We start from the raw sequence: 8,886 nt of genomic DNA, 5'->3' as shown, positions 1-8,886 counted from the left end.
TTTTAGGAAGATATAGTTCCAGCGAGAACTGTAGGTGTGATACGGTTTTGTTTAGCAAGATAAAACGAAAATACAAGCATTGGAGAAATCTATGCTTTAGATACTCTGCTTATATGCATGCATAAATAGATACCATTTACTATAAAAATAGCAGCACCAATCAGTTGAAACATGAAGAGCAATAACTACTTACCAGTTTTTGCGAAATAAAAGATAACTATATTAAAAAAGGAGACAAATTGTAGTTAAAATATTGCTTTGTGCAACTTTCCTTTATGGGCAAGATAATGTTTTCCTTCTGCATTTTATATTACCAGTTTGCCTTTAGAAACTGGACAGTTAAGACTTAAAAATATCTTTTGATGTGAAACATACTTTTACTGCTTTTAGAGTTTTGTCTCATACTGGCCTCAAATTCTCGATATTATAGGGGGAAAATAAGTAGTTTCTTCATTGTGGCAAGTTAAAACTTGTTTGCTGTTTCAGGAGTGAATTCATTGAATGCTAGATCTCTTTTTCTAAGCTGCTTCCAACACTTTTTGTTAACCTCTACCTTTACCAGCAACTCTTATAAACATTCTACGTTGTGCACATTCAGACCTATACAAGATGGTTTTATGATGTGCATATAATTCTGAAACCTGTAAAGACACTAATGGTATTAACAAGGATATCTGTGGCCTTTCTTGTATAGAAAATAAGAAGGTGGGAGTTCTGAATATTTGAAGAATTTAATGAACAGGTCTTTAAATGTGAAGCTTGACATCACGTGCACACAGTTTTGTGGCTTTTGCACAAACACTAAAGAAGCTTTACAATTTAAGATTAATTCTGGCAAGTTTCTGAAAACATTCACTCCATTTGTTGAACAAGGATGACAAGCTCAGAGAATTTTTTGTAGGGCAGTTAGATCAATAGTCTTCATTTCCAGTAGATTTAAATTTTAAGTGGGAGAAAAAAAAATAAAAGGGAAGAAAAAAATATTGTAATGCTGGTTTTGTGAGGGATTTATTTCCCTCCCTTTCAAACTCCTTTGCAACAAAAAACATACCAATTTATCCTAAACCAGTCAGCAGCACAGCTGAGAACTGATACAAAACGTTGTTCCAACAGACAGAAATGTAGGAATGTTAATTGAATATTATGGGGTACTGTAAAGCCTTTTCTGTGCTTAGTGAGAAAGTAGATGCTGTAGAACAATTAAAATTTATTTAGGACATCAACAGCACAGGTTGTTTGAGTGCTTAGATACATCCCTCAAAGCACAGTAAATCACTAAGGTGTGAAAATTTTTATGACTGTAACATGGCCAAAGCAAGCTGTGGATGTAGAACGCGAATTAGCTATTTAATATTATTTTTCCTTTCATAGGTTGGTCATGACTGTCATTAAAGCCTATAATTTAAAATGCAAAGAATGTAAGAATTTAATGTAAAATATCAAAGCACCTCCCAAACCTCATTTTACGTAGAGAGAGTGTATGTATGTAGTGCATAGATTTGACATATTGAGGCACAGTGATGCACCATATATTAGTTTTGCAGTGATCAGAAATACAGCAGGTACTTCAAAGAGTAATGAAAATCCCTTCCCTAAAAACATTTACAACTTAAAGTCCTGAAAACCTATCACAGACGCACGTGATCCAAGCTGAAACAGATGCGACAAGTAGCATATCTAGAACGTACTGCTGGCAGTAATTAACGCAGGGCTGCCACCTTCACATTTACATCACTACTTCTCCCTTCTTCCCGGCATTATTCCTAATGCTCTACCTGGTTTGCCTTTGCTGTCTTTATTTTTCAGGCAAGAAAAGAAACTTATAACTAAGGACATATCATCTAAAGTGTTACCGCTTGTTTCTATGAAAGCAGGAGCAAACCAGATAAGTTTATACCCCAAATTTGAAATATTTAGCCTTCAGTTAAACTCCTTCCTGATTAAGTATGAAAGAAAACCAAAAACGTTAGGATTAACTGTTCATGGGTGGTTGCCATTATTAAATAAACATAATGAAAGATGGTATGGATTATTTTTTTAAGTTTTTTAATTAATCTTTTGCCTGGTATTGTTCCTGTCCAAAAGCTTTGACATTTTCAATATTTCTATGATCAACATACTCTCTATATTGCTCTTCTCTGAGAAATAAAGTATTTAAATTGCAAAACAAAGTCATATCTCGTATTGGCCACAATGTTCTGAAAATTAGGGCAAGTAAAGAAATAAGGTCAAACCTTGCTGAAAGGGTTTAGATCATTAGTGTGAAAGACAACCTCCATTAGGAATTTCCCAGCATCGAGAAGGAACACGCCACGCCGCAGTAATAGCAACGGCAGCACAGCACATCAGTGTGGCAGCAGAAAAAGGCAGCATGGCGGGTTCACATTGTGTAAACACAATGGTAAATCTAGTACTAACCTCTAGCGTGGGGGGATTTTACACCTTGTGATTGCTTCCAGTGAAGTAACATTCTTTATTTCTCAGATTTGAAGATAAACCATTAAATATTAGACATTTCAAGCCTAAAAAAAAAGACATTCTTCTGGAAAGATGTAGCATGGTTTTACCAAAATGCAATGCGACTATTCACAATCTTTTATTCAAAAGCATTAATCAGATTGATTTCACTTGCATCATTCACGTGTCACTTCTCCAAATTCTAAGGTTTTTCCAAATGTTCTCCAAATATACCCATCTCTTCCATTAATTATTACAGAAAAAAAGAAAATCTAATTTTATAGCAGCCCAACTCCACAGAACCAGCAGCAAGAGATGTAATAATTTTAAACTGCTTCCCACTAATTTTTGCAAAGCCAGGTGTGCAAAAACGTGGTATTTCTGAGGTTTTTGTTATATCTATTCCCATAAAAAGACAAGAACCAGATCAGATATAATCTGTTCAACCAAGTGATCAGTTCTCAGGAAGAATCAGGACCTCGTATGTAAGGGAATGAGAAGCCTCACTGAGAGATGATAGCTCTTCTGCAAAGAAACTGTTTCATGGCCAATTGTTTTGTTCAAGCCTTATCCTATCATGATGTTTCAGGCACTTCATTACTCTATTTTTAATTACTTTTATCATTTTGTCATGTATAGATAAGGATATATTTGCCTATAATAATCTATTCCATTTTAAAAATACTAATTATATAAGCTGTGAATTTCCACTTTGATGTTCCTTCTATTAAAACATTTTTGTTAGTTGCTAGTTATTTCACAGTTGCATTCCCAGATCACACTGTAGCTGAAAACTATAAAAACTTCTGATCAGAAAATATCTAACTAGACATGTCTTAAATTGATTCAGAAAGCTTCTTGTCGCAGCACTCTCCAAACTAGCCAGCTGCAACAAGGTATTTTACTATCTTACACCAGCATACTCTTCAGACCAGTCCCTCTGCTGCCTTCTCCTCATCCAGGGCGCAAGCGCACATATACTCACTCTCTCTCTTCTCTCTGTTTCTTCCTCCTCTCCCTCTCTCGGCTGCCCAACTTCTTAACAGAAGCAGCCACAGCTGCACCTTATCTACATCAGCCAACCCACCGCCCCTGAAGCCAGCCCACAGCTGTACATTATCAATGTTCATTAACCTGCCTTCATTCCTCTACAGCTTCTGAGTCTTAAAGTACGGCAACACAGAAACCTGATTTTGCTCAGGCAGGGTGTCCTGTCTGCACACTGCACCGCTGCCCAAAGATGTGCGTTATTCCTCCTCTGAAGAGCGAGCAGCACGGTCATGTGCATCCTTTTGCTGTCCCTTCAGACTGTCCTTCCCGCAGCTACCTTTAGATTACCTGTCCATACTAACATGTCACAGAAGCAGAGAAACCTCTTCCTACTCAAACTGGTGACAGTCTTGTAAATAACAGCACTTTTATTTAGGCTAACTTTCTTATTCATCCTTAGAAAATACACCTTAAGCCAAGGTGCAAAGGTGTTCAGAATAGCAATGGTTTCCTGATGAAAGCATTTGCAACTGAGAAAAAAATAGATTCCAATAAATTGGAATTGTTACATTCTTGCCCCATATAAATGTGGAAAACCAAGGATGGATCAAGCTGCTTTCTGTCACGCAAACATAACTGCAAAATCAAAGAGCCATTGCCAAGAGGAGTCTGGTCTCATTTACCCATGAAAGACATCAAATGCTATTACAAAGTAGTGTGAGGCAGTTAAAAAGTATGATCTGTAACTATCCACAGACTATTCAATGGCCTTTGCAGATGAGGTATGCACACAGATCCTTGCCTGAATGGCAAACAAACCACATGCGTATCCAGATCCCTACAGGAACAGGAGAAAAACTCCTTGTCTCATCCCAGTCCTAACACAACTAACAGCGTCTACAGGGAGATAAGCACATGAGGAGGGACGCAGGTGCGGGTAGCAGGCAGGCATGGAAGAGGCTGGGTGTCACGCTGTGGTACGTGTGGGATAACAAACAGTGATGAAGGGTATGGTGAGGGAGCCAGGAGAAATTACAAGGAGATGGGAGAGGATGACAAAATGGGGGGAAGTGACAGAGAGCAAAAAGCATGGATAATAAAAATAAATTATAAGGTGTAAAGGAAAGACAGAAAAGAGAGCCTGGAAACATATCGGAGAGAGGAAACTGAAACAGTCAGAAAATGAAGTGTGGAAAAACAAATGTCATAGAAGAGTCTGAGACAGCACAGGAGAAGAAAAGCCAAGATGTGCCAACTATGGAAAGAAGGAAGAAATAAGGGGAAGAAGGAAAGGCAATACTTTTTTTTTTTTTTTTTTTTGTAAACATACAAAAATAGAAAATATAACCAGTCAAACAGGGAGAAAATGAAACAGTGACTGAGATGAAACAGAGAAGAGAAAGACACCAATACGCACCCACACCACATTTTTCACGAGGTTACAATGGCTGGGACCATGAATGCAAGCCAGGCTTCCTGCATCTTGTCTGACAACCTAAACCATGCTCCAGAGTGACAGCTGAGTTTCATTTCAAAGCAGCACAGAACAAATCCCTTGGATTTCTTTCTTTTTTAAATGAAAAAATTAATTACATCCCATAAATGCCTGCAATATAACACGATGTAAATCTGGTGCCCCAAGGATGGAATAGAAGCTAAGAGCAGAATTTGGCACTAATTCAGATAACAGCAGTGTCTGAAAAAAAGCTTAGTGAAAATTTCCCCCCAAAAGAAAATCTAATTTTCATTTCAAATGGAAAAAAAACATAAAATCAGAATATTTTGAACTTAAGCTTCTGAAATTGAATAAGAACAGCATTTTCAAAAGAAAGGAAATTGCTGATGCTGAAAATTCCCCTGCAGATATCAGCACATAAAGTTTTATAATTTAAATTCTTTCAGTTGGAAAATTTGGTTACTGTTAAAGATTTTCATGTGGTAAATGTCAATTTTAACAATGGAGAACATTTCAGCCCTCTAAAATTCAACCAGTTCTACTACTAAGTGTGCCACCCCATATTTATCACCCAACAAAAGTGAAGAAACTCGAGCAGAGAATGAGGGAAAAACGTCTGTCCATTCAAAAGCCTTGGAAACATGTGATGCTCCGGCAAGCCTGCCCTCCTCCCACCGATCTAGGTTTCTTCTCAGAGCCGCTCTGAGAAGCTGCTCAGAACATCACGCAGCTGTTTTTGCTCATTGTGTTCATCTCCATCTGATCCCTTAAGCTTTGCTTCTCAAGCTCGTTCAGGTAACTCACAGAAGATTCATTTCCCCCCCCACATTTCTGGTTGCTGGACATACCTTCCCATCCTGTGGGAATTCTGTTGGCGGTAATCCCAGAGTGCTCCAGGATCCAAGCTAATGCCTTGGATGCTTTTTGGTTTATAAATCAAATGCTAAGCATTTAATTTATATACTTACATATATTTATTATTACATATTAATATGTATTTTATATATTCTGTAATATATACTTAATATATTAATTACACAGGCTATATTAATTGTATAATATTTATATTTCATATAAATCAAATGCTAAGCGTGTACAAAGATGCTAAGCACTGTGCGTTTCCTTTAGTAGGAACAGAAATCCCCAGATATTGTCACATAATTTTGCTCATATATTAACACCAGACACGAGAGTTTCTGAAAACCTTTCAGTCTCTGCCACGTGTGTCCATAACAACAGGTGAGCAACCTGTTTAGTTGTTCCTTAATTTAGTTCCTTAAATTGCTGTCACAAGATTTAGGTAAGGTCTTCTACGCACATTTCAAATCAAAGAGGGAAACCAGCTGGTCAGAGGATTACAAGCAAAACGGGCTGTGCATGTAAGACTGCCCCAGGTATTCCAGCCTTACCTAACATCATTATGCACACTCAACAAATAGCTAATTACCTGGGTGTCACCTGGCTGAGCCCTTGCATATTCCCACTGGCTTGCAAAGCAGTAAGGCTTGGCTGCAAACAGCCAGTTTTACGTTAAAAACTCATCTCTTGATCTCATCTTTTCACTGTTACTGCCACAGATCTTAGTAACGAACATTCCAAGAGCATTACACATGTGGAGTTTAGTTAGCTTTTTTTTGTGTGGTGATGTAAATACTACATTCTTAATTACTACATCTTTGACAGCACTTAGAAATTTTCATTTGACAATAGCAGGGCAGAGAAAGGACAAACACATTCCTTTAAATTTTCTAGCAAAAAAGAGACATCTTGGGTGCAGAAGGTTTTCTTTGATTTAAAAAGTTATTCAGTTTGAAGCAAAAAGATGTTAACAGCCCTTTTTCACCCTAGTGGGTTTTAATTTAAATGATCAAAGTCCACATTAGTGCCATCAGTTTACTGCAGTGCTAACACTCCTTGGCATTGCATTTCCATAGCCATATGATACGGTTATACAAGTCTGATGTGAAAAGCTGATTTTTGGTCTGATTTCATCCTCCAGTTCTAATCAGCTCCACTTATATCTGGAATTGTTGCATTATGACTTAAATAAAACTACTTTAGACTTAATGTCTACAAAAAATTGACCTTGAATCAGGAAAACATACAAGCCCATGGTCATTTCTAAGCATTTGAATAATCTCCCTTACTTTAATAGATTACCTACTTACTTAAAGGCCATAGTTACGTGCTTGTCGCCTCCTTGGAGTCTTTACTGTTCATATTTGTACCAAATCCTCTTTTAAAGTGCACGGCCATGGTCTGTTCATTGTTCTGTTTCACTATGGAAGAAGGGAACTGAAGCTGTAACACTGGAAAAGTAAAACCCCGGTACAAAAAAGTGGAGAGAATAGTTTTTAACGGAGAGAGGAAATAAAATAAAATCAAATCACCCTCCTTACAGAATATACATACAATACTGCTCGCAACAGGAGTTTCCTGGGAGATCAGTCATGACAGCTATTCAGGACAATCACAAGAGCACAGTATTTTAAACCAAGGAAATAAATGTCTGCAATCAGTGAAGGGCTGGGATAATTTACTAAAAAGAAACAGTCTGCAGTGTCTTAGCTCCCTCTCAGAAGAAATCTGTGATTAAATAGATGGACACTGAAACACTTTTCAGAGAGGGCAAAAAGTATGCTGCGTCCTAGCCAGCATTCAAAAGAGAAAAAAAAAAAGAAAAGCAACTTCACAATCTGTTAGTGCCTTAAAGCAGAAGTGGTAGAAAAAAAATAATTTTTAAACTTCTGATGTTTACAAAAATTTCCATTATGTTGGTTGTGAGGAGCGGTTCCAACTCCAAAGCAGAAATTCTCATGTCCCCACGGTTTTTTTGCAAATGTTTCAAGTTCTGTAAAGTCAGCTTGTGTTACCCCAGTATCATCTTCCTCACCCTAACCTCCCCATTTTGGGAGGCCTGCTGAGGAAAAAAAAAAAAAAAAAAGAAAAAAAAAAGTAACACAAAGACCTCCCAAAAGAGGTATTTTTTCCAACACAGGAACAGTCCTGATGAGAATCTAAGGGAACACTGAAAAACTGTATAAAACCAGACCTGTTAATTATGGAGAAATGCAAAGGGGCTGCAGTTTTATTTCATACCGGGGCCTTTCCCCCCTCCATCACCTATTTTATACAAATACTCCTGAGGCTGTTAAATCAAGTTTGATTATCCAGCTTCCAAAAACCCACTCATGCTTTGACATTTATTCCAATCTGAAACTCTCGGTGCCCTAGGCTGCAAACACAAGCCGTCTTGTCAGTGGCTCAATAGCTTCACAATTACTTATTTCTATCTAACACCCCGCGCAGAACTTAACTACGTAGGCATAAAAAAACCCCTCATGGCACACATGACACGCACATGGTTGTAAAATAGTGAACAAAAAATATTAACATACCACTGAAATGTATAATTAAACCCTTGAAATTATAAGAGGACATTTGAAGTGTTTTGAATAATTGTGTCCACCTTCTGGTTAACTCATCTGGGCCTCATACCTGCAGTTATCAAGCTTAAGAACAAAGCCTCTCCTCCCCTAAGTCCTTACGTTTAGTTATGCTGCAAAATTACCTCATTGGGGCACAGTTAAGAGATTAAAAACTCCGCTATTCTCATGCCTGGGGAGCTGCTTGGGCACATTTCCAGCAGTTAGAATAATTTTTCCAGGGAGTGAGCCAGTCAGGTAGGGGAACTTGCAGTAACAAGCCTTAAACAACTATTAAAGAGCACAACAGATTATTTTTTTTTAATCAGCAGGTCTTTTCAGTTGTTTCCCTCTGATCTATGTTTTTCTACCTGAGTGGCAGAAGAATCTCACTGCTATCAGCTGAAAACATCCCTGCCTGAGGACTGCTGGATCAGGACTCTCCCTGTGGCTTTCAAACGGGGAGAAAAAGGAGGGGCTGAGGGTCAACTTTCCACCAGTTTTTTTCAGAGTGAAACAGTGAAAGCAAAAAAAAAAAAAAAAGAAAATAAAAAGAAA

This window comes from Falco cherrug, chromosome 10 (assembly GCF_023634085.1).
Source record: "Falco cherrug isolate bFalChe1 chromosome 10, bFalChe1.pri, whole genome shotgun sequence".
Taxonomy (NCBI): domain Eukaryota; kingdom Metazoa; phylum Chordata; class Aves; order Falconiformes; family Falconidae; genus Falco; species Falco cherrug.
Note: the sequence above shows the minus strand (reverse complement) of the source record.